The following is a 25,545-nucleotide window of genomic DNA, read 5'->3' as shown; positions in this document are numbered from 1 at the left end:
GCAGTGGTCCCCAACCTTTTTATCACCGGGGACCGGTCAACGCTTGACGGTTTTACTGGGGCCCAGGGGGGGTAGTCTTTTGCTGAGGGACATTGCCGCCACCTGAGCCCCTGCTCCACTTGCTTTCCCACCGGTGCCCCTGACTTCCCGCCGCCGGCTGGGGGGCACTGCCAGTAGCAGCTGTGCAGTGCCACACTGAGGGGGAGCCCCAGCCATGGTGGCTGCTGGAGAGCACCAAAGGTGAGCCGGCAGCAGAGTGGCAGGGCAGCCCACGAGGCAGCAGCTGGGGAGGAGGACGAGGAGGAGCCGTGGCCCGATACCGACTGATCCACGGACTGGTCCTGGTCTCTGGACTGGGGGTTGAAGACCACTGCTCTAGGGATATGTTGAATGTATGGAAACATCTACTCGAGGTTGGCCACCAGTTCTGCATGTTTTCTTCCTGTCAGATGCTGAACCTTCATAAAATTTAAGACAAATTCAATATGAATTTTATAATGATTTTGAGCTGAGTTTCCCCATGCAACCAAGCCAACATGCCATGTTGATGGGGATCCTAATTGTTTGGGATTTGCCCATTGTTTTTAGAAATCACCCCCAAAAGAATGAAACGTAAAATAACCAGGAACCTTGGAGGGACATTCAGTCCGATCCTCAGTTCCCCAAGATGTCATAGTCCCATTGTATACGGCACTGGTCAGACCACACCTGGAGTATTGTGTGCAGTTCTGGAGGCATCACTTCAAGAAGGATGTAGATAAAATTGAAAGGGTACAGAGGAGAGCGATGAGGATGACCTGGGGCCAAGGGACCCAAGCCCTGTGAAGATAGGTTGAGGGACTTGGGAATGTTAAGCCTGGATAAAAGGAGGTTGAGAGGGGACATGATAGCCCTCTTTAAGTATTTTAAAGGTTGTCACTTGGAAGAGGGCAGGATGCTGTTTCCGTTGACTGCAGAGGAGAGGACATGCAGTAATGGGTTTAAACTTCAAGTACAACAATATAGGCTAGATATCAGGAAAAAGTTTTTCACAGTCAGAGTAGTTCAGCAGTGAAATAGGCTGCCTAAAGAGGTGGTGAACTCCCCCTCACTGGCAGTCTTCAAGCAAAGGTTGGATACACACTTTTCTTGGATGCTTTAGGATGCTTAGGGCTGATCCTGTGTTGAGCAGGGGGTTGGACTAGATGGCCTGTATGGCCCCTCCAACTCTATGATTCTATGATTCTATGATTCTTCACCCTATTGTCAAATGGCACAGTTGTGGCATGTGTATAAAGTGCATGATCCTTATTACACTCGGGTGCCCTTCGTATAGATTAACAGTGTGCCAAGATGCTGGCAAGATGCTAACATACTGTTCACAAAGGCTCAGTTTGGTTATTGTGTCTATAAAATCTGGCAGGGTTTTCAAGGCAAAAGATGAGCAGAGGTGGTTTGGCATTTCTTGCCTTTGCAGAGCCCCCCTGGGCTTCCTTGGAGATCTCCCACCCAGACACTAACCAGGGCTAACCCTACTTGGCCACCCAAATCAGGGTCCTTTTGTTATCATAGTAGTTGCTAGATACGTTGTATGATGAATTGAGGGAGGGGGAGACATTTTTCTGTCCTGAATCTACAATCAACAAACATCAACTGGTAAAATGGTTCCCAGACTCCACCACTGGAGGTATAAGATTGTGACTGAAGCACATGAATAAACATAAACAGATATAACTGATATCAGAGCAAAAGGTTCTAGCATAGTCTTGTCCTTTAAATGCCAGTTTTGAATGGATCCCCACCACCAATGCAGAAACATTAAAATATTTGAACCTTACCTCAGCAGACCTGAGGAACAGTTTACCCCTTCCTCTGTTGTTACATATTAGCTTTGTTGAAGCAAGGTACCACACCCAAAGGACAGCAAGAGAATGGTCTGAGGTCATACAATTTCAGTTCTGCTTGGTAAAAAGACCCCATAACTGTTCTCAGCCCTTTGTAGTCCAGGGCTCGTGTGGCTGTTGATTTCTTGTCATGAAACGTACAGTAGCTTTTGTTAAGAGATCTCAGCCATTAGGCCCGGCTAGAGAAAGCTATGCTTGGGTAATAATTCTGAATCATGGCTCTGAAGGTCAAGGGGGGCAGTTGGGCATATGGCAGGAGATATTTAAATGCAGATGTAATTGATTTGCTGTTACAACTTGGCATACAAAAACGTCACTCTGCATGCTGATGTAGACAGAGTGTGTGAAGATGTGGGGGAAAGGAGCTTTGCTATTTCTCTGCTATTTGAGCACATTGTTCAGGAGTGGTATAAGGCAACTAACCTCAAAGTGGGGCCTGGAGAGCTCCTGGAATTGCTACTGATTTCCAGACTACAGAGATCACTTCCCCTGGAGGAAACAGCTTCAGAGACTAAACTCTATAGCAGGGGTGGCTAAACTGTGGCTCTCCAGCATGGACAATTGGCAGGGGCTCATGGTCACTGTAGTCCATGGCCATCTGGCGAACCATAGTTTGGCCACCCCTGCTCTATAGCATCCCTTCCTTAGTTGCTTTCCCTCCCCAACCTCTGCCCTCTCCAAGAACAACCCCCAAATCTCCAGGAGAGACCCAAGCTGAGTTGGCTGATGTAGGGCAGGGGACATGAACACTGCTCAGAGACTTGGGGGGCTCTAGCAAGATGTTATCAATGAGCCTTTGGACCTGGAAGAGCTAGTGTAGCCATCTGACTTCCTGGGATACTCTGAATATCAAGAACAGCAATGAAGATCCTTCACAAGGTTTGGAGTTCTGCCAACTGCCGAAGTGCAACTCTGGCTCACCCAAGGTTCCTCATGTCTATTAAGAATGGGACCTCCTCTAGAAATACTCTGGGTGTTTAGTAGTGACCTTGAGAAGCTTCCTGCAGCTGCCCATCTGAAACAGCTATATTGGCTACCAGTTTGTTCCTGATTCCAATTAACATGCTGGTTGAAAGCCTACTTCCATATAGCCCTGGCTTGGATGGCCCACACGAGCCCCATCTTGCCAGACAGCATAACCAAGGAAGCCTGGTTCATAATGGGAGGGAGAACCACCAGGCATTGCCAAGCAGAGGCAGGTGGTAGCAAATCACTTCTGCTTGCCTCTTGCCAGGAAATCCTCTGGGGATGCTCTGGGGATGCCATAGATTGGCCGTGGCTTGATGGCCCTTTCCCCATGATGATGATGTTGATGTCATCCGTTCAGTCGTGTCTGACCCTCGGCGATTCTATAGGAAAGTTTCTGCCATGCGTCAATGACCACTTCTTTCAGTTGGTTCATGGTCATCCCTGTGTCGGCTTTGATCTCGTCAAGCAAGCAGATCCTTTGGCGACCACGTTTCCTTTTGCCGCTGACCATGCCGAGCATTAATGATTTTTCTAATGAGTTTGATTGCACCATGTGTCCAAAGTAAATGAGCTTTAGCCACAATATCTTCCCTTCTGATGACATAGTTGGTTTGCTCCTCTCTAAAACTCTCTTGTTGGTAACTTTGGCCGTCCATGGTATTCGCAGCATTCATCTAGAACAGCAGTCCCCAACCTTCTTGTGAGCCAGCGGCCCAGCAGCTGCGCTTAAACATGCATGTGCAGTTGCCATGCATGCGCATTTTCGCCACCCGTTGGCGCTAACGCACATGTGCAGAGTTGCCACGCATGCATGTTTTCGCCACCAGGGGTGCAAACTTTCATGTGCGGCAGCTCCGTTTGCATCACTGGCATGCCGGCGGCCATGCCTGCCTCTTCCCCCCCCCCTCGCAGCGAGCAGCTAGCCGGGCCCGATACCGGGCCGCGGACCGGGGGTTGAGGACCCCCGATCTAGAACACCATCATTCAAAAACATCAATTCTCCTCCTGTCTTCCTTCTTCCAAGTCTAGCTTTTGCATCCATAGACCCCCCTGGGGTTTTATAATTTTATCTATTAAATAAAATTAAATCTATTCCATTTGATCTGTGCAAGCTAGTGTCACGTTCAACTGTGATGTGTAAGTTGCCTGACCACAAGGAAAGGCAGGAGAGAAATATTCGAATAAAAACAACAGAACACAAGGACCAGATTCATTATGATTCAGGGAGAAAATCCCACAAGAGGCTGAAAATGGATCATGGTTAGAGGTAAACCCTAGCCCACTGAATTTGATTCAGGCCAGGGGAGGGTACCCACAGCACCTCAATAGCGTGTTTGGACACTACTCAGCAGGATGTTGGGCCACCTGCAGGTGAACTCTTCTGTGGGGCTGGACATGGGACTGGACTGCATCCCATATCAGCTCTCCCATTTGGGCTTATATCTCTGTTTCCATTCTTTCCATGCAAGGTCATGAGGGGCACACACAGACAATACGGCATCCCTGAGGGTGACCCGGGACCATGTCCATCATCGTCCCTCTGGAATCCCCAAGCTTGACAGATGCACTAGAGGTTCAATCCCACTAGAGCTCACATTATGGATAGAGGAAGGGCTCCTGTCCCCCTTCCCCAAACAACAGAAGCCCCTCCTTCCCCCTGCAGCATCTGCAAAGCAAAGAAACTCCAAAGGGAAGACAATGGCAACATCCCTGGTTGGGGAGGCTGTAACTGGGCAGACAGGAAGCTGCCTTATACTGAATCTGGCCATTGGTCTCTCAAGGTTGGTCTTGTCTACTCTGACTGGCAGCTGCTCTTCAATGCTTCAAGGAGATGCTAGGGATGCTACTCATGCTAGGGATTGAACCTGGGACCTTCTGCGTACAAAACTGACGCTGTACTAGTCAGCCACGGCCCTACCCACACAAGCAGCAATCAGTAAACACACGAAACTTCCCTGAAGTGAGTTTATCAAAACAAATATTCTGAAGGAATACTCTGCTTCTGTTTATCTTTGCTTGCAGCTATAAAAACAAGGTGCAGTGATTTATATGTCGTAGTTATTGTACTCCCTTTCCATGAGACACGCTCCTATCCCTGAAGCCCGCAGGATTTTAAAAAAGGCTTAACTTGGCTGTGTCATGACTAATAAGAGTAGGGCCCCTATGACACATTTCAAGAACTCAAAAGTGGTTCATGTACAGAACTGAACAGCATGAAGGTGAGCATTAGTTCAGCATTCAGGGATCCAATTCAGCATTAGAAGTAAGAAATGTTGTCTTAATTGTTTGCAAAAAGTTTTTTCAGCGTTTTGATATAGTGCTCATTGAAGTAAAATGAAAGTGTGACTAAAAAAGTGCTTGGTTGGGCTTTCATAGTTACCCCGAGATCTGTATTCGCAGTCCTTTTCTGCAGGCCCCCGACCAAAGGAGCCAGGAGGTCTTTCTGCTATGATAACACATTCAAGAATTTCATTTTGGAGTTTATCTCAACTCTTTCATTCCTGGCGCCCCTGCTGTTCTCGCCCTATTTGCCAAGTTATCCAGGGTTTACTGACAAGTTCTACTTGAGTAAATTGTATTTAGACAACAATATATTTCATCCAAGCCTCTTGCAGTGTCTGGTCCAAGGTCAGTTTTATATTATGCTGAAATCATAAAGTGACACTCCAGATAAACAGAATGTTTACTCTCTCCATGTGAGCAGGAGCTGATATGTAAATTTATCCTGATTCTTCCATCAAATTTGCATTTACCCTCTTAGTCAAACACTACAGGGCTCCAAATCAAACAGTTTTAATGGTGGTCAACTCTTTATGACCGATTGCCGTATCAGAAGGAAAAGGAGCTGCAGTTTAGATTAAAATGCAAAGAATAGCACAACGCAGGCGAGAGCCATCCGGTTTGCCATAATTGGAAAAACTGTCCATAGAAGTGAATGGGTGCTGGTGGTTGGTTGCCTGACAAGCAATTGCTGCCTTCGTGCATTCTTTATTGCGCTCTCTTTATCTGCAACAAACAGGCTCACCTGTCATCCCCCCCCCTTTTCTGATCAAACAAGTCAAGTGCCACCAAACAAATCCCCTTCCATCACTGCTTCCTTTTAAATCTACACAGTGATCTCCAACAAAAATGATCTATATTCCTCAGGTCAAAACAGCCTTTGTGTAATGATGCCTCCAAAAGGAAAATGAGGAACACATTGCTATTTTTTCATATTTGTTACAAATATGAAATTAGACAGACTCGTACAATACAAATAGAGAGACTCATAGAATCATAGAGTTGGAAGGGGCCATGAAGGCCATCTAGTCCAACCCTCTGTTCAATGCAGGATCTGCCTAAAGCATCCAGAAGGCTCTGTCCAGCTTCTGCTTAAAGACTGCTAGTCCTTGCAGATGGTGGATCAGGAGAGCAAATTAAGAAAACAAAGATCATGAAGGACAGCTTCCTGTCCAATAAAGTTGAGTTCTGGAAGACCCAAGTTCGGATCCTTTCTCTTCTATGAAACTCACAGGTTCACCTTGGCCTACTTACACTCTCAGCCTAACCCACCCAAAGGGTTACTGTGGGGGAGAAACAAGGAAGGGAAAATCATGACTTAGATTGCATGGTGAATTTCCACTAAAAAGGGATTTCCATCACCTGGCTAATACCTTGCTGATAATTTGGGGATGAAAGTGTGAGTTGGGGTTGGGGGAAGCGGTGAATAATGAAACAGAAGCTCCCAGAAATCTTGTGCTGTGAGATTCAAAACTGAAGGCCCAGCAAGTGACTGATACAGATCGCATGCCTACTTTTATCAAGATGCGTTCAGCCATCTAGCAATGCATGTGAGAAACATGGGGCACGATGTTCACGGGCGTGACCCTACAAAATAGCCTAAGGGAATTGACCTCTGCAGTCCAGAGATGAATTATAATAAAATCAGAGTCCAGCAGCACCTTTAAGACCAACAAAGATTTATTCAGGGTGTGAGCTTTCAAGTGCAAGCACTCTTCCTCAGACTACGAACTCCTTACATGACAGGGAATATAATGAATTATATATATATAATGAATTATAATTCCTGATCTCCAGGCCCAGCCTGGAAGTTGGCAGCACTCCAATCTCACCATTACATCTCATTGGCTCTATTTAAAAGGGAAGTAAATTTTTATGCCTTTGCGGCGCGTCTGATTTCTAAAAGCTTTTTTAAATCAAAAAGAGTGAAGCCAGGCGGGCCGTCCTTCCCCCTCTCCGCCCAGGCTGTCAAATGGCTCTCTAAAAGTGGCCGGGCTGTAGCGGGAGAGATATCGGCCTTTCTCTGGAGCTTGCAAGTATTTCTGCCATTCACAGAGCCAGAGGGATGCCACCCACATGGTGTTTGCTGAACAAAAGCAAACAGATTGTAAACTGGCTGATAATTTTTGTCCTGACAATGTCATTTACGGCTGTCAGCCTTTTGTCTGCCATGTTTGCTTTATTCAAATATGAACCAAAGTGGACCTCCCTTCCAGCGCTTTCTTCTGCATTAAAATCACATCAATTCCCTTCCATTCTCTCTTATCTAAAATTCATTGGAGGCCAATCACTTGGATGAATGCTTTGGTGTTTCCATGGAGGCTAGAAGTCTAGTGTGGACTTCAGGGGATTAGGAAGTTTCACATTTAAAGCCTTGAAGTGCACGGTTTGTGCATTTCCCCCTCCTGCCCCTCATTCAATTCTTTCTTTTGCTTGTGGAGGCAAAGAAAAGTAAGAATGACACTGCAATACCGTTTTATTTTATTTCGTAAAGTGTTGTACACAAATTTCTTTCCTTAGGCATGCTTTTGTGTGTTTGTGTTTGTGTGTGCCAAAGAGAGAGGTCACCAAACAAAGGATAATTTATGACTAGCTCCTTACTGTGCTGCTAACCAAACCTTGTCTTGGAATGCAGTCCTTTGGATTGTCTTTAACAGCAATTTTCCATCCGCCTGTATAATAAATTCTGGGACACCTTCAATGCGCTTGACTCAGACGCAACTGCTTCCCAGGGTCCCTGTCCACAGGCCTAGAGGCATCTTCCTTTGTTAATGGAGGTCACGACACTTGGTGTTAAATAATTCACCTCAGACATGTCTGTATCTATCCTGCAAGCAGCTGCAGATGTTGCTGGTTTGTTAGACAGTGGTAGGTAGAACTTCACCTATCGGGACCCGGAGCCACAATCGCCTGCATGCCCCCCCCCCCAACACGCGCAGTCAGAGGCTGATACTCATATATCGCTGGATATGCATCTAATTTCTTTTTTCCGTTTCAGAGGCCAATGTGGCCAGACAGGAGTGTATGCCAGCACAGATTTGTTTAGAGGAAAGATTATTTTTACGAATGGGGTGTGGGACTGGGATATCAGCAGACAGGTGGTACCCTAAACTGTTTTTAATTAATATGAAAGGCATTTCTGTTGATTTTATGTAACTATTACATTGTTGCTACCTGCCACAAGCCAGCTTTCTGGAAGGGGTGGCATATAAATTGAAATGATAACTAAATAAATAATATAAACTTATTTATTTATCTATTTATCTATTTATCTATTTATCTATTTATTTATTTATTTATTTATTTATTTATTTGATTTCTATATCGCTCTTCTGTATGGCTCAGGGCGGTTAACATACAACATGGGGGATACATGGAACATGATACACACAAACATGCAGAAAATCATTGTACAGTTTCTCGTTTTAAAAAGTTTATTAAAATACTTATACCTTACATATACTCATGAATCAACAAAGCTAAAAATAGAAAGGAGAAAGATAGGAAGGGGGAGAATGTTTACAAAATGAAGCTGAATTCAAACACATGATTATTTTTTCCTGTTGTGTACATATTATTTTGAAACTAACCATATAAATTCTGAGACCTTGCAGGGCTGGGGTGGGTGGAACTAATAATAAACAAGATGCATAAATTATCTGGTTCTGAGCCAAAAGAATATAGATGGAGTTGCCAACCTCCAGGTGGCACCTGGAGATCACTCATTATCACCTTTGGTTTTCTAACAAAAAAATCGGTGCCTCTGGAGAAAATGGCTTTGGAGGGGGGACTTTATGCCATTGACCCTGCTGAGGTCCCTCCACAAACCTCACCCCTCCTAGCCCCCACCCCCAAAATCTCCAGCTATTTCCCAACCCAGAGCTGGCAACCCTACTAGGGACATCTGGGTAGATGTATGCATAGCCACTAACTACATCAGAACTTAGGAGTGCAAAACTAGGGGGAAATTTCTAAAAAAACGACAGCAGCAATCCAGCGGGAAGAGATTTCAAGAGAGAGCTGAGAACCCGGCAGCACTGAAAGAAAAGTCCTCCTAAAGGAGCCCTGAACGTGCTGCATATTTGTGTTCTGTTCCTGGGAAGAGAGCTGTGAGATACATCCACATTGGTTGTCATGTGATACAACCTAGTTCCTGAATGTCAGTGGCCAGTTCCCACACACACACACATGCTCCGGGGAGCCCAGGGGAGCGGGAACCCATCAGATCTCTGAAGCTAAGCAAGGTCAGTAAAGAATACCAGGACTGTAAGGAGACCAGCACTGCAGAGGCAGGCACCTCTGAACGTCTCACCACCTCCTTAGGCAGCCTATTCCACTGCTGAACTACTCTGACTGTGAAATTTTTTTTCCTGATATCTAGCCTATACTTGTAGTTTAAACCCATTATTGCGTGTCCTCTCCTCTGCAGCCAACGGAAACAGCATCCTGCCCTCCTCCAAGTGACAACCTTTCAAATACTTAAAGAGGGCTATCATGTCCCCTCTCAGCCTCCTTTTCTCCAGGCTGAAAATTCCCAAGTCCCTCAACCTATCTTCATAGGGCTTGGTCCCTTGGCCCCAGATCATGCTTGTCACTCTCCTCTGTACCCTTTCAATTTTATCTACATCCTTCTTGAAGTGAGGCCTCCAGAACTGCACACAGTACTCCAGGTGTGGTCTGACCAGTGCCGTATACAATGGGACTATGCCATCTTGTTATTTTGATGTGATGCCCCTGTTGATACAGCCCAAAATTGCATTTGCCTTTTTTACCGCTGCATCACACTGCCTGCTCATTTTTAGCTTACAATCCATAAGTACCCGAAGGTCTCATTCACACACAGTGTTACCTAGAAGCGTATCCCCCATCCAGTAGGCATGCTTTTCATTTTTCTGACCCAGATGCAGAACTTTACACTTATCTTTATTAAACTGCATCTTGTTCTCATTTGCCCATTTTTCCATTGTGTTCAGATCTCGTTGAACTCTGTCTCTATCTTCCGGAGTATTTGCCAGTCCTCCCAATTTGGTGTCATCTGCAAACTTGATGAGTAGTTCCTCCACCCCCTCATCTAGATCATTAATAAATATGTTAAAAAGTACCGGATCGAGCATTGGGCCCTGAGGTACCCCGCTACTCCCTTCCCTCCAATCTGATGAAACACCATTGACAACAACTCTTTGAGTGCGGTTCTCTAACCCAGTGGTCCCCAACCTTTTTATCACCAGGGACCAGTCAACGCTTGAAAGTTTTACTGAGGCCCGGGGGGGGGGTAGTCCTTTGCCAAGGGACATCGCTGCTGCCTGAGCCCCTGCTCCATTTGCTTTCCCGTTGGCGCCTCTGACTTCCCACCACCCGCTGGGGACAGCTGCCAGCAACCGCTGCATAGTGCCACGCCGAGGGGGGGAGCCCCAGCCATGGCGGCCACTGGAGAGGACCAAAGGTGAGCTGGAAGCAGAGTGGAAGAGCAGCCTCCGAGGAGGAGCCGTGGACCAGTACCGACTAATCTACGGACCGGTACCGGTCTCCAGACCGGGGGTTGGGGACCACTGCTCTAACCAAAAATCCAGATTGCAGTCCTTCAACTTATCCATCAGAACATCATGGGTAACCTTCTCAAAAGCTTTACTAAAATCCAAGTAAACAACATCAACCAAGTTTCCACAATCCAGCAAACCTGTTACTTGGTCAAAAAAGGAAACCAGGTTGGTGTGACATAACCTGTTGGAGACGAATCCATGCTGACTTCCTTGGATCACCAAATTGTCCTCCAGATGTTTGCAGATCGCTCCCTTTAATATCTGCTCCATTATCTTCCCCACAACAGAGGTCAGACTGACTGGTCTGTAGTTTCCCGGGTCATCCTTCCTCCCTTTTTTGAAGATCGGAATAACGTTTGCTCTCTTCCAGTCCTCCGGGACATCTCCAGTCCTTAAAGAGGTTCCGAAGATGATGGACAAGGGCTGTGCAAGTTCTCTGGAAAGTTCTTTGAGCACTCTCGGGTGCATTTCATCCGGCCCAGTATATTTGAATACATTTTCTCTCGTTTGTAGGACCAGGATCTGTTTTACTACTGCAATGCATTTGTTAGCAAAAATAGCTGGCCTGAGAGAGCGAATAGAAGGGGCTTCAGAATTTAAGGTCATTGGCTTTCAAGGAGGAATTAATACCATTTCCACACAAGGGATTTTTCACATCACAGCCCCCTATTATTGTCAGCTTGTTGAGCCCTCTACAAATGACGTCGACAAAATTCCAAGGATGTTTTGTGATGCAGCCATTTTTAAAGTGTGATGTGGTAAATCCAGGAAAGTGGATTTACCACCCGTTATCATGCGTCCCAGGGGTGAGCAAGCAGCCAGCAGCCAGGGATAAGAACATACGGAGGGGGAAATGCGCAAGAGGCTCTTGAGTGCTGTCCCGCCCTCTCTGCTTGCTCACCATTTCCTGCAGTAGTTCAACCGCCATCTTTATCTAAGTAACCATTGCCACCATGGCCGTCTCACCACTCAAGCTGCCAAAGCCCCATTCCTTCCACTCCACTTTTCACCCCCACCCCACCGCACGCTGATGGTCCATGTGCCTGCCACTCTGCCTTCCCCACTTGCCTTGGGTCTCTTCCTCCACAAACACTTCTGGAGCATGAGAGCCACTACTACAGCTTCCCTCCATGTACACATGCTTCCCCGTGATGTCTCACTGCTGCTGCCACTACCACCTCCTCTGAATGCACACATACTTCCCTGCAAGGTGTGTGCATGTGCGCAGGGGTGGTGGCAGGCTGCACATAGAGGAGGAGTGGGAGATCCATCTGGGCTCCTGAGATTAGAGCCTCCTCCTGTTTAATCACCTCCAACAGACTGGGTCTGGCGGGGAACGGGCAGGGGAGGGTCAGCCTTAAGGAAAGCCACAGAGTAGCCATGTGTTCTAGCGCTTGTTGCTTTCCTGGGTACCGCAGGCTTTGCCCCTAGTTCTAAATATTTTTCCTTTTTCAGATGGGGTGGATTTAGAATTGCCAACCTCCAGGCAGTAGAAGAAAAAAATTCTCAAGCTGGAGATGGCGAAGTGATTTAATGGTCAAAATATCACTATTTTCAAAACAATTTCAAAAACGGATTCCCGGGTATAGTCCATTTTTGCTTTCTTCATCAGTGAATTCTCAATATTGTGATAACTCAAACTTCTCTAATAATGTTTGTTGGAAATAACTTAGTCTCATATAATGTCTTGGGTATATAGTTCAATCTCAAACTGGTCGCATAAATTCAAATTTGTAGGGGTCTACTAATATTAACACCACTATGTGTAATTCCTCTGCAGCGGGGGTTACTGCTGTAGTCACTGCTATAGAGGAATTACACATAGTGAAGTTAATATTGAACATTGTGATATTTTGAACATTAAATCACTTCACCATCACCAGCTTGAGACTTTTTTCTTCTACTTTGTATCATGGCTGACCTTCACCTGTTGTCATCTCCAGGCAGTGGCTGGAGGCCTCCTAGTGCTGCAGCTGAGGTCATTTTCCCTGGAGACAATGGAAGGTGAACGGATACCCCACTGAATTCCCTCCCTTCCCCAAATCCTCTGAGCTCTCCAGGTATTTCCCAACTCACAGCTGGAGAAAGAACCCGGGCAGATTGAGGGAGGATGAGCCCCCCAATGTGTGACACTTGAGTGGGGAATCCAGCGCCCGGGACAGTTTGGCTGCTGCCAGGATTCAGCAAGAGATGAGCCATCGCTCTCCTGCTCCACTTGAGATTTTCACCGATATGCTTTCCTGACCACTTACAGTCTGAATGTGGATAGATGGATACCACAAAACCATCTGCATGCTAACGCTTTCTGTTGGAGTGAAGGCATGTCAAGGGCGTGGATGGGAGGAGCTGCTGGAGTGGTGTTCCAGGGAAAATCCCCCCAGCCCATTTTCAAGAAGGAAACATGGACCACAGGCATGCAAAAAGTCCTGATGTCAGTTTCCGGCATCCCCATTTAAAAGGTTCATGTAGTGGGTGATGTGAAAGAGCTCTATCGAAGACCACGCAGAACCAGTCTGAGTCGGCCAGGGTCTCCCAAGGGGTGCCTCTGTGTCCCATCGGAGGCCCCGCCAAGTGTTTGTAGAAAGTGGCCAGGACCAGGTGGACCCTTTGCCAGGCAAGGCTGTAGATTTGGCCCCTGTAGATTTGATTGGCTGCGCAGGGTTTTTAAAAATTGCTTCAGCAACAACTACCCGCCCCCAGCACAAGGACCTCCCTCGCATTCCTGAAGACCCACTGTAAGTCAGGAAGAAAATACTTTAGAATAATATGTTAATTAATGAAATGCATCCGGTTAAACCCAGATTGTGCCTAAAGTGTTGAAGAGCTGCTACTGGAGTGATGTACACCCTCACTCCCTGACGTCCTGCAGTGGGCTCTGCCTCTTGTGGCAGCCATCCTTGTGGTTAGGCCCAAACACTGTGTCAGAATGCCAAAGGCGATACCAACAGAGGTGGGCAAAATGAGTAGATATGCCTACAATAGAAAATTATTTACAGAAAACCTCATGCATTTTTTTCACAAAGGAAATTGAGTGTTTGTAGGAGAATACTCAGAGGAATCAGAAAAGAATGGTGGTGTTCACAAAGGAAGACATTTCGACCTGAAATGGGTCTTTTTTCGATTCACGACAGTCTGTGGTTCAATGGAGTGACTTTAATGATCACTCAGAGCCATTTGGGCATAGTAAAAATGTCTTCCTTTGTGAACTTTTTAGGCTTGAACAGAAAAGTAGATGATGATAAGAATAACAAGAATTAGCAACTAAAATAATAAAGAGATGGAATGTTACATAAACTGCAAGGCATCAGATGGCAAAGAAAAGATCCCAAGAAAAAGGTTTTATGGGAGGATCTCAGCCCCATTGGAGACAAAAGAATAAGTCTCTCTTTGGTGATGGAGGGGGAAACTCCGTGCTCATTCACCTCACCTACGACTTGGTCCTTTTAAATGGAGTTCCCAGGAGTGAAATCAGGCACCTTCTGCATGCCACACAATTGCTTCACCACCAGGCTCCTCCTTTAAAATGGAGAACATTTGTTTTCTGTATAACCTCTCCACAACCTGTAATCCTTAATCCATATGCTGCATCTGTGTGTTGCCCTTCAAAAATATTCCTACGAGCAAAATCACAGAAGCAGCGCTTTGTGCATTTACTGGAATAATGTTGCCCAGGTTTACCGTTCAGCCCCACTGAAAGCATGGTTTAGCATGGTTTAGCATGGCGGGGTTTTCTATTGTTGACATGACAACTGTTGAATGTGTCATAAATATCCACACAGCAGGCCTGAGTAGCATGTTTGCATTGTGTGGTGTAGAGTCTGGCTTTCTATTCCTCCTCCTGGCAGTGTTCTGCCCCCTCCCACATTTTTCAGCAGTGAAAAGTTTCATATTATTGTTAGAATGCCAAACATATTCACATTCCAGTATCTTAAGAACCACGAAGCTATCCCGGCCCAGCAACTTGTTAATTTCTCATCTGTTTAATTACTCCAGAAATTTTATCTCTTATTTGTTTGGCTTGAAACGGATCTTTAGGCACTTGCTCTGACTTAGGAGTTACAGCATGATTAAACCACCCGTATATTTCACAGTGAAGACAGCCCTTGTTATTGTTGTTAGGTGCGAAGTCATGTCCGACCCATTGCGACCCCATGGACAATGATCCTCCAGACCTTCCTGTCCTCTACCATTCCCCGGAGTCCATTTAAATTTGCACCGACTGCTTCAGTGACTCCATCCAGCCACCTCATTCTCTGTCGTCCCCTTCTTCTTTTGCCCTTAATCACTCCCAGCATTAGGCTCTTCTCCAAGGAGTCCTTCCTTCTCATGAGGTGGCCAAAGTATTTGAGTTTCATCTTCAGGATCTGGCCTTCTAAGGAGCAGGCAGGGCTGATCTCCTCAAGACAGCCCTCCCCCCCCCCAAAAAAACCCACCTCCAATTTCTGTTCAGTCTCTCGTTATCACTCTCACCCCCTGTTACCTGCTCCTCCCTGAACCAGCTGGTTTCTTCCTTCTGACATATTTAAATAATTTTTTCTTGTCTCTCTCCTCCAATGCTAGTTTTATTTGCCTTACTGTCAATACAGGTTTGCCAGAGCCTTTGTTTAGGAAAGAAATCAATTTTTTAAAGAAGAGCTTGCTTTTGTGACTCTGCTGGTTAACCACCCCCCACCCAAGGCTCTCTGCAGCCTTCTCCCGGCCTCCGGAGCGCCCTCGCCGCGTCCCCGACGCGGTGAGGCCGCTCCGCCGGCCGGGAGAAGGCTGCCCGGCCCACCCCCCACCCGAGGCTCTCTGGTGCCTTCTCCCGGGCCGCTCCGCCATATTCCCTGGGCAGGTGAAGCAGCCAATGGGGAGCCGTGGCTGCTTCGGGCGGGATGGACACTCGGAGGGGCCAATCAGGAGCCGCTTCGCGCCTCCTGATTGGCCCCTCCGAGTTTTTATCCTGGACAGGGCCCGCCCTAACTCCTCCCACACAGCCCTTACTGCTTTATTTAGTCCGTGGCGCTCTGCGCCACGGGGCTGTTTAAAAATTCTTTGTTCTGATCAATTCCATTTCTTTGTCCTTCTCAACATGCAGAAGCTTTTCTGTTATAGGAAGGCTCCTCAGGCTAGAATGAGACTAACAACTTGGGCTGAATGGTGGGAAATAGTCCACTCATTCTTGTGTGTGACTATTTTTGCAGGATCAGAGGTGACTGAAGGTGAACATATTTACATATATTTGTGCAGGCACTAAAGTGTAACATGTCTGTTGGAGAAATAATAAGCAGGAGAAGCCCTCCTGGCAAAAATAACTGAATGATGTAATAGTGAAGAGTTGAAAGTAGAAAGTTCCAGAGCAGGATTACAGCTGAACACCAAGAAGACAAAAGCTGGGGGATGACACAGCTTTCAAGATTTTCTGTTCCTTGGCTCCATTATCAACCAAAAGGAAAACTGCAACAAAGAAATCAGAAGGAGACTAAGACTAGGAAGGTCAGCCGTGAAGGAGCTAGAGAAGATTCTTAAGGGTGAGGATGTGTTGCTGGTGATCAAGATGAAGATCATTTATACCAAAATATTCCTCATGACTATGCATGGATGTGAAAGCTGTACAATGTAAGTGCACAGGAAGAAAGTTGATTCATTTGAAATTTGGTATTGGAGGAGAAGAAGAAGAAGAAGAAGAAGAAGAAGAGTTGGTTCTTATATGCTGCTTTTCCCTACCCGAAGGAGGCTCAAAGCAGCTTACAGTCGCCTGCCCATTCCTCTCCCCACAACAGACACCCTGTGGGGTGGGTGAGGCTGAGAGAGCGCTGATATCACTGCCCGGTCTGAACAGTTTTATCAGTGCCGTGGCGAGCCCAAGGTCACCCAGCTGGCTGCATGTGGGGGAGTGCAGAATTGAACCCGGCATGCCAGATTAGAAGTCCACACTCCTAACCACTACACCAAACTGGCTCTCAGAGAGCTTTAAGGACACCATCAAAAAGAAAAATAAATGGGTTCTAGATAGGGCTGTCAGTTTCCAGATGGCAGCTGGAGATTTCCTGGGATTACAGCTGGTCCCCAGCCAACAGAGATCAGTTCCTCTGGAGAAAGTGGCTGCTTTGGACGGTGGACTGTATGGTATTATACCCCACAGAAGTCCCTCCACTCCTCAAGCCCTGCCCTGCTTAGCTCCATCCACAAAATATCCAGGTATTCCCCAACCTCCATTGGCAAGACCTGAGCAAGGCTCTTAATGATAGGACACCTTAAAGGTAAAAGTATCCCCTGTGTGAAGCACCGAGTCATGTCTGACCCTTGGGGTGACGCCCTCTAGCGTTTTCATGGCAGACTCAATACGGGGTGGTTTGCCAGTGCCTTCCCCAGTCATTACCGTTTACCCCCCCAGCAAGCTGGGTACTCATTTTACCGACCTCGGAAGGATGGAAGGCTGAGTCAACCTTGACCCGGCTGCTGGGATTGAACTCCCAGCCTCATGGGCAAAGCTTTCAGACGGCTGCCTTACCACTCTGCGCTTAGAGTTCATTAATTCATAGGATTGCCATAAGTTTTAAACAATTTGACAGCCCTTAACATATGCATAGCAAGGGCAACACCTGGCTTGGCACTAGAAGAGGTAAAAAAGATCTTAGGATCAAAGAAAGATGAATCAGTCAAGTGATGTGGCTTCAAAGCAGGGGAATGTGAGTTTAGGCTGTGTTGGCAGAAGCATCATATCCAAGACAGGAAATGTGACAGTTACATTTCCTCTACGTCAGAACTCAGCTGGAATATTGTGCCCATCTCCACACATTGAGAGAGATGTAGACAATCTGGAATAGTTTCAGAGGAGGACAACGACTACAGTCCGGAGTCTGGAAGGCAAGTTATATGAGGAATAGTTAAAGAGACAGGGAATGTTCCACCGGAAGAAGAGGAGACTAACAGAGGACATGATACCTGAAGTCATACAGAAAGGGGTCACTCTGCCACTCCAGATAGCAAGTCTTAATTTAAGGAGCTTAAGTTGACTTGCACGGGGGCAGGTCTGTGCTTAATAAGACACGGACAACAGTTGTTGGTATAACAGGCCACAGCCTTTTAATAACCAAATCTGGAGGATGTTGGCTTGGCAAGGGGTTAAGAGCCACTCCATGGCCACTCAGCTACAATTTCCCACTACAGCAGCTCCCTTGAATCCTGCACCAGTTCCCAGCTGGGAATGCAGCCCCCGTGCCACTGTAGCCCCTAACCAGGGAAATGTCCATCTGGGATGCCAGAGAAGACATAAACCAACTCTGGTTCCATCCCAGGCCGCACAGCTCTGTGAGCCCCCAACCTTCCCAGTGGGGTTGGCCCAGCTCGCAGATTACCGCCTCTTTAAAGAGGTCAGCTTGGTGTAGTAGTTAGGAGTGCGGACTTGTACTCTGGTGTGTAACCAGCTGGGTGACCTTGGGTTGGCCACAGCACTGAAAAAGCTGTCATGATCAAGCAGTGATATCGGGGCTGTCTCAGCTTCACCCACCTCACAGGGTGTCTGCTGTGGGGAGAGGAAGGGAAGGCAACTGTAAGCCGTTTTGAGACTCCTTCGGGTAGAGAAAAGTGGTGTATAAGAACCAACTCTTATTATTATTATTTTGGGGAGTCAACCGTGCAAGTCGGACTCCCCACCAAACAGGCTCTGTCCATTGCCAACCTGCAAGCTGTGACAAAGTAGCTAATAACTCAGTCCCAATGAAACACAACTGCTCTGCCCACAAACAATATGCCAACCCATCAGTCCTAAACCAAGGGGCGGGAGGGTGGGTAGCATCCCAGCCTGTCACCCAGTGAAAGAGTCCGAGCCGAGCAGCCAGTGTGCTTCGCCCAACACCCCCCCCCCAAGCATCCGGACACATGCAGCCTATCGGTGTTTATGCCCTCGCTCTGCCACCGCATCTTCTGTGCCAGCCCCCCGGCATCTTCAAAGCCCCAGGTTATTCCAGGCCACTCTTTATTGAAAGGTACATTTCCATTCAGGGCTGATCTCCTCTAGGACTGACCGGTTTGTTTGCCTTGCAGTCCAAGGGACTCGCAAGAGTCTTCTCCAGCACCAGAGTTCAAAAGCCTCAATTCTTTGACGCTCGGCCTTCCTTATGGTCCAACTTTCGAAGCCATACATTGCAACTGGGAAAACCATAGCCTTGACTAAACGCACTTTTGTTGGCAGGGTGAAAGCATTTATATGAATTGGGAAAGTAGGCCAACACTGGAGGTGCCCCAGTGAAGGTTGGAAGCCATCAGCTATGAACATTCTCACTTTGAAGGACATAGAATCAGAGTTGGAAGGAGCATCTAGGATCATTTAGGGCCATTCCTCAGAATGACCAATGTTACTAAATGTTTGCAGTATGCAGAAACGCTATATTTAATAGTGGAATTTCATCATTCTGCACACCTTCTATTCTAGTGGAATGTTGAAGTCCCAGTAGCGGTCTATTCATTCTCCACAGAATTCCGGTCTCGCCGGAATCGCAATAAAGGAGGCAATATTTTTCTGCGTTTCTTCCCACCCCTGGCCGTCAATCAAACAGAACAGCCAATGAAATATTGTGTTCGTGCTCCCAAAAAGCCCCTTTCCCTTTAAAAACTGTTTTTTAAAAAACCCAAAACACCAGTAGCAACGAATATTTGTTCATTCAGTGTCTCAGAAAGACCATTTTCACTGGCGTAGGAGCTGGAGCTTAATCCTTTACACGCTCTTCAAGTAAAAAAAAATGTTCCCCACAATGGGTGCAATTTCTGGCCAAAATTACGGGCAGTGTCGAACAGTGGGCTGTATTGTGCTCGGAAACTTTAAAGACAATTGCAGAAGGGAGCTTTGTTTTACTGTTAAGCACTTCTGTGGAGGGACTTCAGCTGAAGAAGCCTCGCTTATTTGTTGCTTTCACCGGTTTAAGGGGGGGGGGAATGGCGATCGCGTCTCCAGAAGCTCGGGGGCAAGAGCTAGGGAGGGATATTCTTTCTACCACTATTTTGAGAATGCACATGTCTTTCGCTGATGTGTTGCGGCCTGTGCTCAGAAGTGTAGCGTTTTTTTCAGGGGGATCCACTTTTCTGGATTTCCCCCTAAGTGCTATAAAATTCCGATTGTTGCTGGAGTTTGGCGGGAGTTTTGTGGTTTGTTTACGATGTCATGCGGAACATTAAATTAATAGCGTTTACAAAAGGTAAGACTTCAGCTACATTTAAGTTGTGCGGAATGGACCCTACTCTGAACACTGCAGAATGAAGGCAATTCACTACTACCTGCCCTCCCACAGTGACCTCAACTCCATGCCCAAATGATGCCCTCCCAACCAGAATCTCTGGCCAGTTTGGCCTGGAGGAAATTCACCCTCCAGTCCTGAAGTGGTAGTTGGGATTTCCCTGGGCATGCATGGAAGAGCCACAAGAAAGGCCCACAACACAAAGCTGGGCTCAATGCCCTATGGAGTCCCTTACAACTCTGGAACTCTTGTGTTTTAGTCAACGCGCCAAGGGCTTCACTTCATGTCCCTGGGTAGCCGCTAAGCAGAGTCGTCTGAAGCTCAACCCTGCAAAGACGGAGGTCCTGTGTTTGGGTAGGAAGGGACCATGGGAGGAAGCAGGCCTGCCCATCCTGGATGGTGTGCAGCTCCTAGCGACTCACTCCGCCAGGAACCTGGGCGTGATCCTGGATGCTTCCCTTACAATGGAAGCCCAGGTCACGAAGGTAGCACGGCTGGCATTCTACCACCTCCGCCAAGCCAAACTACTAGCACCCTACCTGGAACCAGAGCACCTAGCCACAGTGATCCATGCAATGGTCACCTCCAGACTGGACTTCTGCAACTCGCTCTATGCAGGCCTACCCTTATCCTTGATCCAGAAACTACAACTGGTGCAGAATGCCGCGGCCAGGATTCTCACTAAGACATCATGGAGATCACATATCCGGCCGGTACTTCAAGAACTTGGTTGGCTCCCAGTTGAATTCCGGATTAAGCTTAAGGTTTTGGTAATCACCTTTAAGGCCATACGCGGTCTGGGCCCAGTGTATCTGAGAGACCACCTCCCTGCCTATACCCCCCAGAAGAGCTCTACACTCTGCCACCTCCAACTGGCTACGAATCCCTGGCCCTAAAGAGGCACGTCGGGCCTCAACAAGGGCCAGCGCCTTTTCAGTCCTGGCCCCCACCTGGTGGAATGAGCTCCCCGAAGAGATCAGGGCCCTGACGGAACTTCCACAATTCCGCAGGGCCTGCAAAAAGGAGCTCTTCCACCAGGCATTTGGTGGGGCCGACTGAGCCATAACACCTACAGGTGCCCCCCAGACTGAGGGAACGAACCGACTGAGGGATTGTCAAGTTATTGTTGAAGTGCCGTTCTAATTGTTTCAGTTTATATGTTGTTGTTATTGTTATATTGATTTTGATATTGATTTTGATAGTGTTCTATGTCAATGTTGAAAAATGTTTTATGTAAACCGCCCAGAGCCGTAGGGAAGGGCGGTATAAAAATATAAATATAAATAAATAAATAAGTTCTGTGAATTGGAGGAAGGCTCATCAGCCTGGCATATCCTCCCAAACCTCCAGCAACAGCAGTCTGTCCCAGTTGAAATGGTCTTTCTCTTCACTGCTGCTGCCTTGTCCTCCAGTGACATTCTAGGCCCCGCGTCCGCCTTCACCTCACTGGGATTCAAGATGGCGTGTGGACCAGTCCTGCTGGATCAGGCCAGCCATGCTGCCCAGCTAGAGTTGCCAACCTCTGAGTGGGGCTCGGAGGCCTCCCATGTTGATATCTAATCTCCAGAGGACAGGGATCAGTTCCCTGGAGGAAATGGCTGTCTTAGAGGTTCAGCTGCATAGCAGGATAACCCAATGAGGTCTCCCCTCCCCAGCCTCCACTCCGCCCTCCAACCTACAGGAATGTCCCAACCCACGGCCACCCTAAGCAGGGCACAATGTGGTAACGCTTCTCCTCAGCCTAGGAAAGTGATTTGCAGCTGGGAAGAAGGCAAATTACCATTCCAGACCCCTCAGCCGTTTCTTCCCGTTGAAACCCCTGGCTCTGGTCTCCAGCCCGTCAGTCGAAGCTGTTTTTTGTGCAGCATGCAAGTTTACCCTGGTTGTGGGTCTCATCAGCTGCAAGGTTTATTGATCCTTCCTATGGATTAGCTCTCTGGATTTGCAATGCTCATGCAGTTTAGAAAGGAATGGCATTTAAAAAAAATGTAGCATGTCATGCCTTTTGGGGGGGAAAGACCAGTCCTCCCTAAAAATGCAAATGCTGCTTGGAGGTAGCTGTTTCCTGGGTTGTGTGTGAATAAGCCACAAAGGAGCAGGGAAATCTGACTGTGAAGGCAGGTTGCAAATCGGGTCAGAAAATGTCCCACCCTGGGTCTCCCTCCCTGTTTCCTTTGTGTCCTGACTAAGGACACAGAGAGGATCACAGACCCCATCGCAGCCCTGTTTACTTTGGGAACAATCAGCACTGTATGAATAATAATGGCACCTTCTGACCGTGGCTAATTGAATCACAGCAGGCCGGAGAGGGGAAGAGAGGGCTCTGCTGGCGGCTGGTCTATCCAAGGGGCTGTGCTGGCAGCCGCAGACACTGACGGATGGGCCTCCCTGGTTTTGCAAACAAGCCCTTTTCAATATTGCAGCATGAGGCTGGGTGAGCCCCAAGTTTCTCAAAAGGATATGAGTAATTTGGATTTAAGGAAGCAAAGAGTTGGCACTGAGCTCCCTTCCTGAAAACTGTGGCTCCCTGCAGCCCCAAGTCAAAAGTTTCTTTGTTGGGGGCGGGGGGAGGACTGTTAAGATTCCTTGTGAGGAGAGAACAAGGAAGGCTTATGGAATTTTGGCCACATCTATCTGTTTACAAATTCTAATGGTGTTATCAACCGACAGGTACGACCTGGAGATCTCCCAGAATTACAATAGACTGGTGACAGAGATAAGTTCCCCTGAAGGAAACGGTAACTTTGGAGGGTAGACTGCCAGGGTGGCCAAACTGTGGCTCTCCAGAAGTCCATGGACTACAATTCCCATGAGCCCTTACCATGGACATCTGGAGAGCCACTGTTTGGCCACCCCTGCTCTATGGCACCCCATCCCTGCTGAACTCCCTTCCCTCCCAAAATCTCCAGGAATTTCCCAAACCGGAGTTGGCAACATAGGCTCAGTCTGGTTGAAAGTATTCCTCTCACTAAGTAAGAGAAAGATGTTTCATGTTATGGTATAGCCAGATCTCAGAAGCTAAGGGGGGCTCAGTACTTGGATGGGAGACCACCAAGGGGGAATCTGCAAGGGCAATAAACTAAGCATCTGATATTGTGCCTCCACATTGCAAGCAATGGTATCCAATGTACTACAGAATAAAATCACAGTCCAGTAGCTCATGCCTGGAATAAATCTTTGTTGGTCTTAAAGGTGCTACTGGACTCTGATTTTATTGTGCTACTTCAGACCAACACGGCTACTCATTTGAAAATGTACTACAGAATCAGGGTCTAATCAAGCCTTATAAACTGCTTTGGGATAACCTCTCCAGGCCTAGAATGGAGTAGAGATTGGTGCCAGCAAAGGCAGATAGAGGCAAGCTTCTGGATGTGTTGATCCTGGTAAAAACACTATGATCTGGGCCTTCCCCCTTTGACTAATGTCCCAATCCAGGCATATTTACTGTTTGTCTGTGTGCTTAGAAGATTAATACCACACCTGCTCAAAACAGCTTCCCTGCCAAGGCCAACATCCTCGGGACATTTTAGATCAGTGATGACCATGCTCACCATGATGCTCACCAATGTGATTCCTAGAGACCATATCCTTCTTTGATGAAGCACCTCTTTGTTTACTGGGTTTAATATAAATGCCTCCCCCCCCCCAAAAAAACATGCTATGGTTATTAGTTTCTGCAAAATTGTTGGTGGTGAAAAATTGGAAGGTATCAAATTTACCACGTCTGGATCACAGAGGAAATCAACTCATATTAATGGATAAAATAGCTATGTGTAAACAAGATAGAAAAGACAGTTAATTTGCACAGAAGATCTTCAAACACCAATTGTTCCCCTTCATCACTTTTTGGAATATGAACTGAATCGGTGAAATCTGAAGTATTAGCCTGGATTTGAAATATGAATATTAAATAAAAGCTTGAATGGTATTAATGAAGAATCTTTTTATTGACATATTTTAGTTATTACTAGATTTGTATGTTATGGATATTGTATTTTGTGGCAAACAAAATTTGTTAAAAACATGCATGCATATGAATAAAGAAAAATATTAATTGGTTTGAAGGAAATTTGAAAGTTCAAATGAAACTATGGGAAACCCACAAGGGAGTTCTTTCCGATTCTGAATTAACTCAGGATCTGCTCATGGCTTCTTATCCAGCTAGGTCTATGCATGTTCAGGCTCTTGGCTAGCACATGGCAACACTTGTCAATAAGGGTCATCCCTGGCTCTGAGGATGAGTGAAGGAGAGAAGCCGCCTTTGTTTGCCTCCAGACATGGGGGTCAGCAGATTCATTCATTAATATCATCTGAATCATTCAAACGCGGCCTAAGACCAAGGAGACATTTGAATATGGATTCCACTTGTTTAGGTCTTTGCATCTTTTGAAGGTGGCTCAATAAATAGTTTACATTTTGACACGGTTTTGTCGATTGCTTGGGTGAATCTGACTCCACAATAGGTTGTGTCAGGATTCATACTATGATTCATCGACTGCATAGTTTGTAAGTAAAAATTTGAGTGAGCTTAATGATCTTTATGATCAAGGAGCCTTTTAGAGAACAGAGGACAGAGTTGATTTGTGCATGCAGTTTTCTCACACAGAAGATGTTGGCTGGGATTGGGCTGCCATCCACTCCGGCTGGAAACTCAGCTGTCTTTTATTTTATCTAAGCTCTTTACACATTCCTAATCCTTCTTGTTGGCATTCGAGGAATGGAGGCTAAAGTCAAAATGAGCTGAGGAATGAAACGACCTGTGCTCTTTGAGAGGCTGAATCCGGACCCAATCTGAAAAACTCAAGGCCCTTGACAAGCAGATCTCATTTGCAAGAGCAGTTAAACCAGCCTAGCCTGTGACAGTGGAGCTGTGGAGATGACAATCTGTGAACAATATTAATTACCCTCAGCTTCTGTGGAGGAGAAGGGATTTAAAGCAGCAGCAGCTTCCAAATTTTCCACCTTCAGAAAGACACTTTCAACCCAGCTCTTCTGCTGAGGAATCTCAAAGCTTCTGCAGAAGAACAGAGCATTCAGGGTAATGTGCTGAGCCACACAATTAAGGCCACCCTGCATGAATTGAGAATGCGCCAAGAAGACAGCCAATGCTCAGTTAGGCACAGGAACAGGATGTTCAATTTAGTGTAGTGGTTAGGTGTAGTGGTTAGGAGTGCGGACTTCTAATCTGGTGAGTTGGGTTCGATTCTGCACTCCTCCATATGCAGCCAGCTGGGTGACCTTGGGCTCACCACAGCACTGATAAAGCTGTTCTGACTGAGCAGGAATCTCAGGGCTCTCTCAGCCTCACCAACCCCACAGGGTTTCTGTTGTGGGGAGAGGAAAGGAAAGGCAAATGTAAGCCGCTTTGAGCCTCCTTCGGATAGAGAAAAGCAGCATATAAGAACCAACTCTTCTTCTTCTCCAGTAATCTCAGGGCTCTCTCAGCCTCACCCACCCCACAGGGTTTCTGTTGTGGGGAGAGGAAAGGAAAGGCAAATGTAAGCCGCTTTGAGCCTCCTTCGGGTAGAGAAAAGTGGCATATAAGAACCAGCTATTCTTCTTCTTTTTCTTTCTGACCATTTTGCATCCTAAAAATCCATTGAGGCCCAATAGCCAGAGTAGGGTGTACATGTGATTATACCAACAAAAAGTTATTTC

The sequence above is a fragment of the Paroedura picta genome, chromosome 14, assembly GCF_049243985.1.
Source record: "Paroedura picta isolate Pp20150507F chromosome 14, Ppicta_v3.0, whole genome shotgun sequence".
Classification (NCBI taxonomy): Eukaryota; Metazoa; Chordata; class Lepidosauria; order Squamata; family Gekkonidae; genus Paroedura; species Paroedura picta.
Note: the sequence above shows the minus strand (reverse complement) of the source record.